Source organism: Bubalus bubalis, chromosome 16, assembly GCF_019923935.1.
Source record: "Bubalus bubalis isolate 160015118507 breed Murrah chromosome 16, NDDB_SH_1, whole genome shotgun sequence".
Taxonomy (NCBI): domain Eukaryota; kingdom Metazoa; phylum Chordata; class Mammalia; order Artiodactyla; family Bovidae; genus Bubalus; species Bubalus bubalis.
Window position 1 is genome coordinate 36429741 of NC_059172.1, and position 11144 is coordinate 36440884.

Genomic DNA, 11144 nt, shown 5'->3' on the forward strand with positions numbered 1-11144 from the left:
AAAAAAAAAATAGGGTCTTTTTTTTTTTTTTTTTGCAAAGTAATAGTTATAAAAGTGAAAATTAAAGGACAATAGAGGACTTAAAAAAATTTTTTTTAATTAAAAAAAAAAAAAAAGGAAAGAAAGATTGATCGTAAAAATAGTAAAAATATATCTAGGTCTTTCTCTGGTTTTGGTGTGAGTATTGTGGGTTCAGTTCATTTTTGGCAGTTCCTTAGTCCGACTTATATTTCTCAAGATCTATAGGCCCCTTCCTATGTAATCCGTAGTAACCACAGGGTTTTAATCTATGGCCTGTAGCTTCCAAGGCGTTTCCCTCTGTTATAGCTTCTTCTGTTTGCTGGTCTCTTCAGTGTCTGGTTCCCGCCCTGACACAAAGGGGACGGTGGAGGGCACTATTTTTTTTATTTTATTTAGGCTCACTTGTTCAGCCGCGCTGTGGGGAGGGAGGGAGGGATGCTGCAAACAAATAACACTGGCGTGTGCTCGCAGTGCCTCAGCCACACTGGGTCTGCCCCCGCTCACGGCGCGTGTAGCCTCCCTGCCCACACTGCTTGGGCTCTAGGTTGTTCAGCCGGGAACAATCAGAGGCCGGCCCTGGGCTGAGCTCCCAGGTCCAAGCTGCTCAGGTTCAGGCACTCGGGTAGTCCTCAGAGGCGCAGACTCGGTTGGGCCTGCGTTTTGTGCCCTTCCCAGATCCGAGCAGCTCAGGTGATGAGGTGTTTGGCGGGCGCCAATGCTGCGACTTATTGCCTCCCCGCCACTCGGTTATCTGGGTGTAAAACCGGCGCACCTTCTCAGGCAGATGTTGACCATCCAGACCCCCAAGAAGTTTTAGTTAGCAAAGAAGCCTGCTTACAGTTTTATAGATAGTGTCTCTCTGGGGCTGCGATTGCCCCCTTCCGGCTCTGGCTGCCTGTCACCGGAGGGGGAAGGTCTGCAGCCGGCTATCTCTGTTCAGTCCTTTGTTCTGTGCGCGGGCCTGGCGGTGTCTTAGGTTAGGGCTGGTTTTTCGCGTGGTAGATATCCCACAGTCTGGTTTGCTAGCCCAAATTATTTCGCTCAGATAGCGCTCAGGACATTCGGCCGGATTCTTACTCTAAGGGACACAGCCCGCGCCGCACTTCCCTGCCCAGCCCCCGCTTGCTAATGCCGTGTGCAGGCGTCTGCGCTGCTTCTCCGCTGGGGGAGTTACCGTAGGGCTCACAATCCGCGATTTTTAATTGTTTATTTTTTTCCCCTCCCTTTTATGTTGCCCTCTGTGCTTCCAAAGCTCGGCACAGATTCGGCAGTGTGAGGGTTTCCTGGTGTTTGGAAACTTCTCTCTTTTTAAGACTCCCTTCCCGGGACGGAACTCCGTCCCTCCCTCTTTTGTCTCTTTTTTTGTCTTTTATATTTTTCCCTACCTCCTCTCGAAGAGTTGGGCTGCTTTTCTGGGTGCCTAATGTCCTCTGCCGGCATTCAGAAGTTGTTTTGTGGAATTTACTCGACGTTTAAATGCTCTTTTGATGAATTTGTGGGGGAGAAAGTGTTCTCCCCGTCCTACTCCTCCGCCATCTTGGCTCCTCTCCTAGATACCATTTAAATCTATTGTCTCTCATTTCTAATCCTAACCCTGATTCATGGTTTCCTATCCATAAAGTTTTCCTTGATCATTCTAAACCCATATTTCTGTGCTTCTTGACATACTGCCTTTGTCTGGGAATCTTACATTACCTTTCTTGTTATAAGTGTGTAAGTCTGCTGAAGTTACTTTTATTAAAGATGGTAATGATCATATCTTGATATAAATTATATTAGAGCTTACAGCATTTTATCTATCTTCATAGTGCATCAGAAGCATCTTTTAAAATTTTATACACATGCTCTGTATTTTCTCAGGAAATTGAATTTCTCGAGGTATAGAAATGGGCAACCATCATTTTTAACTTAACTTTCTGAAATAATTATAATCTTACCGAAAGCTGAAACTCAGTAGTTTTTGAAATCCCTGAGATGTCTTATGAAGCCAGTAATTATAATCCACTGGATTAAGTGTATCTAACAATAATTTAGGCTATAGTATTCAAACATAAAAAATCTAACTGACTGAAGTGTAGCTACTTATGTTTGTGACAGTAAGAATCATAACATATAAATCTTACTTTTTCTACAATTCTTTTGGCATATAAACTGTCTTTTCATATTATTCAAATGATCTAGTGCATGGCTATGCATAGAGTTGTATAAGAAACTTGCAATTCTAGTTGAAATTTCTTAATTCACAGGTCTACACTTGTTCAAAGACAAATAAATGAAGAAGAAAAAAGCCTTTAAGGATGCTTTATAACTTTATGTATATTAATCTTAATAATACATAATAAGTTTTCACAAATCTTATTCTATCTACACTAAGAACTGTGTCTCATGCAGCTTGCTACCTGTGAGAACCAACACTATCTTTATTTAAATTATGCACTTAATAATTATTGGGTGCATAAGTGAAAGAAATGAATCAATCATTGGATAATGAATGACTAGTTTTATTGGATTTAAAAAAAAATATTGGAGAAAGAGATTTCACCTGTCATAAGCCCACATTTCACATGACAAAAAAGGTATTATTAACTTGAAATTACCATTTCAAATGTCAAACCTGTGAAGGACATCTAAGACTTTCCATGACTTATTTCTGTTCCCTAGTTTTAATTCAGTTATATCTGTTTCCATCCCTCTTATCCTATTTCTTGACTCTACTTCTAAATACTCTTCTCCTTCAGCACTTTCAGATATCAAGTAAAAATAAAGCAAGATATATGAACATCAAATTTAGATAATATTTCCTACCGTAAATAAATAAAATAAAATTAATAGAAATAAATATTGGAAGATAATGTGAACATTATCATTTGCTGTATACCATATAAGTATATCAGGCTTCCCTGGTGGCTCAGTGGTTAAAGCATCTGCCTGCAATGTGGGAGACCAGGGTTCGATCCCTGGGTCCAGAAGACCTCTGGAGAAGGAAATGTCAACCCACTCCAGTATCCTTGCCTGGAGAATCACATGGACAGAGGAGCCTAATAGGCTACAGTCCACAGGGTCTCAAAGAGTTGGACATGACTGAGCGACTTCAATTAACTATAGCCATTCTATAAAACCTTCAAATTCAAAATATATTTTTAGTTTCTGCTTGCTGAATACTTATCATAATGCTTCTGCTCCGAAAAATGAAAAATTTTATCATTTTTTTAGCTAACAAATATATTTAAACCATTGAATCTTAGATTTTGCATTGCACGCAAATACAAAAATATACAAATGAGTATGTAAATATACAGGCCAACTTTTGAGTTTACAAATTGTTATCTTCTATATATTTCTTAAGATATATTATTAGAGGTACTTTATATTCATAAACGGGCCTTCCCTTGTAGCTCAGATGGTAAAGAATCTGCCTTCAATGCAGGAGATCCAGGTTTGATCCCTGGGTTGGGAAGATCCCCTAGAAAAGGGAATGGCAACCCACTCCAGTATTCTTGCCAGCAAAATACCATGGACAGAGGATCCTGGAAGGCTATAGTCCATGGGGTTGCAAAGAGTCAGAAATGACTGAGCAGTCGACACACATATTCATAAAGTATACTTTACTAAACACACTAAAAAAACACATATTATCAAAATTAAGATAACTCTCCTTATAAAATATAGTAATTGAAGACGGGAGTGATTGAATATCACTCCAATGATATCACTTGATATCCAATGAATGGATATCAAGTTTGTATTATGAACTGAGAACAGAAGCACTGTCTTGTTTTTAAAAATTTAACAAAAGCTAGAGTCCCAGCAAGTAGATACTGTTATTGAAAGAGGAAGGCCTCTTGTCCTTCCCCAAATTCACAATAATATGATTTAAGCATCTATCTCATTTGTACTTTGACTTATAAATTAAGAGACACTCTTACTCATATTGTAATATATAATGTTCAGTCACTAAGTCTTGTCTGACTCTTTGTGACCCCATGAACTGCAGCACACCAGGCCTCCCTGTGCCTCACCATCTCCCGGGGTTGATCTAAGTTCATGTCCATTGAATGGGTGATGCTATCCAACCATCACATCTCATGAACCTTTATCAGCAAAGTGATGGCTTTGCTTTTTATGTTGTTTGATGAAGTCATGATTATTTATTTGCTTTCTAAAAGCCTTCTCTGCCTACCTAAAGAATGTGTATATATCCAGAAGGCCAAATAATAATTCATCTTTGTGTTCCAATCCCCTATTATTAAGCAAAAATGCAATGCAATTATTTTCATTATATCAAACATTAACCTTTGTGCTATGCATTGGTCATCTTTATGCTGAGTGATCACATCATGGTTATCTGGGTCATTAAGATCTTTATTGTATAGCCCTTCTGTGTATTCTTGCCATAAAGAAGGCTGATTACTAACAAATTGATACTTTCAAACTGTGGTGTTGGGAAGACTCTTGAGAGTCCCTTGGACTGCAAGGAGATCCAGTCAGTCCATCCTAAAGGAAATCATCCCTGAATATTCATTGGAAGGACTGATGCTGAAGCTGAAGCTCCGATACTTTGGCCACCTGATGTAAAGAGCCGATTCATTGGAAAAGACCCTGATGCTGGGAAAGATTGAAAGCAGGAGAAGGGGACAACAGAGGATGAGATGGTTGGATGGCATCACTGACTCAATATACATGAGATCGAGCAAACTCAGAAGGTGGTGAAGGACAGGGAAGCCTGGCATACTGCAGTACAAGGCGTTGCAAAGAGTCAGACACGACTGAGTGACTGAACAACAACATGCTGCAGAAAACACTTTGTGGCAAAACATGATAGCAAGCAAAAAATCAGAGCAGAGGAGGTCAGTATCCATTTCACCATCTAAGTGTTTAGCATTTTCATCTATATAAAATATTGCTGCAAAATAATTCATTAGCACACTTAGTCATTTAATCATTCAATTGAATAACTATTAAAACATAATTTCCTTTTAAAAAACCTACAATATGGATAATTACATGATTATATAGATAATTTATAAAAAGCTTCTATAAACAGCGTTATGTATTTATAAAAAGACTTATAACAGTATAAATATTTTCAAGACAGTCAAATTACTTCAACCGCTTGACCATGTATATGTTTCTGTTATGTTCATGATGCACTTTTTTACTGTTTGATGCCAGAGAAGTATTTTAGCTCCTTTGTAAATCAAGAGGTGAATATTTCTTAGGGGAGATAAGGAATTGCATTGCAATAATTATGGTATGAGAGTTCATAGATGATAAAGTTTGTCCCAGTACTGTGGAATACAATAAAATGTTTAGTGTAGGAAGAGCTAAACTAGGACGATTGCATGTGCTAATATAAACATGCCAAATGAATCCAGTGAACAGAATCCAGACCACTTAAACTTCCCTTTTTTTCAGAATTACCCTGACACAATTTCACCCCCATTAAATCAGAATAAGAAATACAACAGTTTGATCCAGGTTTAGCAATTGATCCTATATACAGAAATCATATGTTTTGTCCCACAGTCATTGTAACTAAGACCAGGTATGTGTGCTTAGTTGCTCAGTCATGTCCGACTCCTTGTGACCCCATGGACTGTAGGCCTCTTTGCTCCTCTGTCCATGGGGATTGTCCAGGCAAGAATACTGGAATGGGTTTCCATGTCCTCCTTCAGGGAATCTTCCCAACCCAGGAATCAAATGGGTTCTCCTGTATTGCAGGAGGATTATTTACCAGCTAAGGTACCAGGGAAGACCAAATTCAATTAAGAAGCTATCCATTCCTGCTGGTGAGGTCTAATAGCAGCCTGACTTTAGTCCTACCTGAGAAATAGAAATTCAGTTATCCTTGGCTGTCATAATATCCCATAGAATGTTACCATGAAATGTCCTGCTTTTTGATTCCTTTAACTAACAAAAGGTAATTCCTATTGTTTGTCACCAGAAGAATCTTTAATACACTAAGGTCCTGAAGAGATAAGAAAGTCATACTTGTGGACGCTAAAGGAAACTTTTTTGAGAGGAAAGGAAATGAATGTTTTAATTGTATGTCATACATAATACAAAAGATATATCGGGGGTTGTTACATAAAATCACTAGAATTAATTTTTAATTAATTGAGAGATTTATCCATTCAACAAATATTTATCAATTATTTGTATATTTTGGGGTCTTCCCTTGTGGCTCAGCTGGTAAAGAATCTGCCTGCAATGCGGGAGACCTGGGTTCAATCCCTAGGTAGGAAAGATACCCTGGAGAAGGAAAAGGCTACCCATTCAAGTATTCTGGCCTGGAGAATTCCATAGACTGTATAGTCCACGAGGTTGCAAAGAGTCCGACACGACTGACCACTTTCACTTTCTTTCTTTCGTATTTTGGGCCCTACAGATGTTATGGTAAGAGTGGAATCAGAACTAGTTTCTGAGTACAAACAGTTTATATGTTGTCCTGCATATAGCAAATTGAAGTAGAAGAGACATGGTTTATTACCAAAAGGATATTTAAATGCCATATGCAAATACAGTGGCACAATACCTTAGTTCAGTTCAGTTCAGTTTAGTCACTCAGTCAAGTCCAACTCTTCACGACCCCATGAATCGCAGCATGCCAGGCCTCCCTGTCCATCACCAACTCCCGGAGTTCACTCAGACTCACGTCCATCAAGTCAGTGATGCCATCCAGCCATCTCATCCTCTGTTGTCCCTTTCTCCTCCTGCCCCCAATCCCTCCCAGCATGAGAGTCTTTTCCAATGAATCAACTCTTCACATGAGGTGGCCAAAGTACTGGAGTTTCAGCTTCAGCATCATTCCCTCCAAAGAAATCCCAGGGTTGATCTCCTTCAGAATGGACTGGTTGGATCTCCTTGCAGTCCAAAGGACTCTCAAGAGTCTTCTCCAACACCACAGTTCAAAAGCATCAATTCTTCGGTGCTCAGCCTTCTTCACAGTCCAACTCTCACATCCATACATGACCACTGGAAAAACCATAGCCTTGACTAGACGGGCCTTTGTTGGCAAAGTAATGTCTCTGCTTTTCAATATGCTATCTAGGTTGGTCATAACTTTCCTTCCAAGGAGTAAGAGTTTTAATTTCATGGCTGCAGTCACCATCTGCAGTGATTTTGGAGCCCCCAAAAATAAAGTCTGACAATTTCCACTGTTTCCCCATCTATTTCCCATGAAGTGATGGGACCAGATGCCATGATCTTCGTTCTCTGAATGTTGAGCTTTAAGCCAACTTTTTCACTCTCCTCTTTCACTTTCATCAAGAGGCTTTTTAGTTCCTCTTCACTTTCTGCCATAAGGGTGGTGTCATCTGCATATCCAAGCTTATTGGTATTTCTCCCGGCAATCTTGATTCCAGCTTGTGTTTCTTCCAGTCCAGCCTTTCTCATGATGTACTCTGCATATAAGTTAAATAAGCAGGGTGATAATATACAGCCTTAACACACTCTTTTCCTATTTGGAACCAGTCTGTTCCATGTCCAGTTCTAACTGTTGCTTCCTGACCTGCATACAGATTTCTCAAGATGCAGGTCAGGTAGTCTGGTATTCCCATCTCTTTCAGAATTTTCCACAGTTTCTTGTGATCCACACAGTCAAAGGCTTTGGCATTGCCAATAAAGCAGAAATAGAGGCTTTTCTGGAACTCTCTTGCTTTTTACATGATCCAGCGGATGTTGGCAATTTGATCTCCGGTTCCTCTGCCTTTTTTAAAACCAGCTTGAACATCAGGAAGTTCACAGTTCACATATTGCTGAAGCCTGGCTTGGAGAATTTTGAGCATTACTTTACTAGCATGTGAGATGAGTGCAATTGTGCGGCAGCTTGAGCATTCTTTGGCATTGCCTTTCTTTGGGATTGGAATGAAAACTGACCTTTTCCAGTCCTGTGGCCACTGCTGAATTTTCCAAATTTGCTGGCATATTGAGTGCAGCACTTTCACAGCATCATCTTTCAAGATTTGAAATAGCTCCACTGGAATTCCATCACCTCCACTAGCTTTGTTCGTAGTGATGCTTTCTAAGGCTGACTTGACTTCACATTCCAGGATGTCTGGCTCTAGGTCAGTGATCACACCATCGTGATTATCTGGGTCATGAAGATCTGTTTTGTACAGTTCTTCTGGGTATTCTTGCCACCTCTTCTTAATATCTTCTGCTTCTGTTAGGTCCATACCATTTCTGTCCTTTATAGAGCCCATCTTTGCATGAAATATCCCCTTGGTATCTCTAATTTTCTTGAAGAGATCTCTAGTCTTTCCCATTCTGTTGTTTTCCTCTATTCCTTTGCATTGATCACTGAGGAAAGCTTTCTTATCTCTTCTTGCTATTCTTTGGAATTCTGCATTCAGATGCTTATATCTTTCCTTTTCTCCTTTGCTTTTCACTTCTCTTCTTTTCACAGCTATTTGTTAAGGCCTCCCCAGACAGTCATTCTGCTTTTTTGCATTTCTTTTCCATGGGGATGGTCTTGATCCCTGTCTCCTGTACAATGTCACGAACCTCATTCCATAGTTCATCAGGCACTCTATCAGATCTAGGCACTTAAATCTATTTCTCATTTCTACAGTATAATCATAAGGGATTTGATTTAGGTCATACCTGAATGGTCTAGTGGTTTTCCCTACTTTTTTCAATTTAAGTCTGAATTTGGTAATAAGGAGTTCATGATCTGTGCCACAGTCAGCTCCTGGTCTTGTTTTTGCTGACTGTATAGAGCTTCTCCATCTTTGACTGCAAAGAATATAATCAATCTGATTTTGGTGTTGATCATCTGGTGATGTCCATGTGTAGAGTCTTCTCTTGTGTTGTTTGAAGAGGGTGTTTGCTATGACCAGTGCATTTTCTTGGCAAAACTCTATTAGTCTTTGCCCTGCTTCATTCCGTATTCCAAGGCCAAATTTGCCTGTTACTCCAGGTGTTTGTTGACTTCCTACTTTTGCATTTCAGTCCCCTATAATGAAAAGGACAACTTTTTTGGGTGTTAGTTCTAAAAGGTCTTGTAGGTCTTCATAGAACCGTTCAACTTCAGCTTCTTCAGCGTTAGTGGTTGGGGCATAGACTTGGATTACTGTGATATTGAATGGTTTGCCTTGTATGTTGAAATAATTCTCAGTGGTACTTGAGCAGTTCCTTGTTAGCTTCCTTTTTACCCAATATCAGGAGGATGACATTTAGAAATACAAATTGTTAAAGCTTTATTCATTTTGTAGGTTTTACAGGAATAAATCTGTCCAAAATGATTTAGACTTGACATTTAAACCTGTATCTCAATCCTTGACTCCCCTGTTCCTTGTTGCTTTATTACGCTTGGATCATTTAAGTTGGGCACAGAGTCATAGCACTCACAACCTTTTGTCTTTACCCCATAAACAATGGGGTTCATGGTAGGTGGTACCAGTAAGTACAGATTTACCAGGAGGATAAGGACATGCCTGGGTACATGTTGTCCAAAGCGATGGGTAAAGAAGGAAAAGAAGGCCAGAGTGTAGAATATCAGGATGACATATGTATGGGCTCCACAAGTTCCAAAGGCATTTGTCCGGGCTTCCCTAGAAGGCAGTTGGAAGACTGTTCTCAAGATTAACCAGTAGGACAGGAAGATAAGGACAAAGTCCAGTCCTGTGGTGAGGAGAGCAGCAGTGAGCCCATAAATGCTATTAGGGACAATGCTATTGCAAGCCAATTTGGCAATGCCCATGTTCTCACAGTAAGTATGGTGAATGATGTTGCTCTGGCAGAAGTGCAGGCGGAAAATGAGTAGGACACCAGGGGTGACCACAGCCAGACCACTTCAAGCCACCAGAGCCAGGACCATTTTGCTAATGAGAGAGCCTGTAAGTAGGGTAGTATAATGGAGTGGTGCACAGATAGCCACATAGCGGTCAAAAGCCATGGCCAGTAGGACAGCAGATTCAGAGAGAAACAGAGCATGAACGAAAAACATCTGCATGAGACAGGCAGGAAATGTTGATATGGAAGGGCCCTGCCAAAAGATAAGAAGCATTTTGGGCACTGTGACGGTACAAAGTAGAACATCATTGAGAGCTAGCATGGCCAAGAAGAGATACATGGGTTCATGGAGGCTTCTGTCCCAGATCACCATCACCATAAGCAGGCCATTGCCTGTCACAGCCAAAAGGTACATGAAGTTGAAAGGGATGGAAATCCAAATTTGGAAGTCTTCTAATCCTGGGACACCAGTCAGCAAGAATGCAGTGAGGGGAGGGGATGTATAGTTTGATGTTGTTGTAGAGAAGTGGCCTAAGTCTTTTATGTGAAAAATAGAAGGAAAAGAGCCAGAGTAAATAACAGCAAAAAAGAGCATTTATTCCTTCAGCTTAGTCAAATCTGAACCATTAATTTTGGCATGATAATGGACGAAAGCAAAGTAATCCAAAAAAAATGAATGATCATGGGCAAACCAGTTCCTTTTTATGGAACATTTTTTCTCTGTGAAAAAAATTTGTGAATCAAAAAAGAGTTGAGTTGAATTTTTGTAATGCCAGTTGTTATAAACTATACAATTTATGCATGTCTTTTGAACCTTTAACAGTTCTGTGTATATAGTGTTTCCCTCTAATTTGGTAATAAATTCTTAAATACTGAAAAGGTAATTTTTCTCTCTCCTTTGTCTTGGTGACACTGAATAGAAGATTGGAGAGAATTAATATTGTATTCTTCAGTGGACAAATTTAATGGGAGGAGATGGGTTGGATGGTAGACTGATAAAGAAAGAATTGAAGGCAGCATGAAAGGTTGAATTCTTGTTTTCCATCCTGAGGGTATGAGATATTTCCCTTGGTTTAAGTTTTCCCACAATAAAAAAAAAAAAAAGATTTACTCATCTGTCCTTCATCTGAACTCTTGATGATAATGTTCATATTAACATTGCATTTAAACTGCTGTGCAAAAATTGTAGTGTTATCTATACCATCATAACACTAGCTCTCAAAGTACAAGAAATGGTTCAGAGAACACAAACAAAACTCAGAGTACTGAATGATTTTACTAGAGCAAGTAGATCACTGAAAAAAGTCAAAGCACACTGTTATTCAGTACCTAGAAGGCAGTGGCAACCCACTGCAGTACTCTTGCCTAGAAAATCCCATGGATGGAGG

General features: G+C 39.7%; 1 pseudogene; it reads right to left on the reverse strand.

The window, feature by feature from the left end:
* Nucleotides 1–9280: 9280 nt before the first annotated feature.
* On the reverse strand, nucleotides 9281–10828 carry LOC102409981 (annotated as a pseudogene).
* Between the last annotated feature and the right edge of the window lie 316 nt (nucleotides 10829–11144).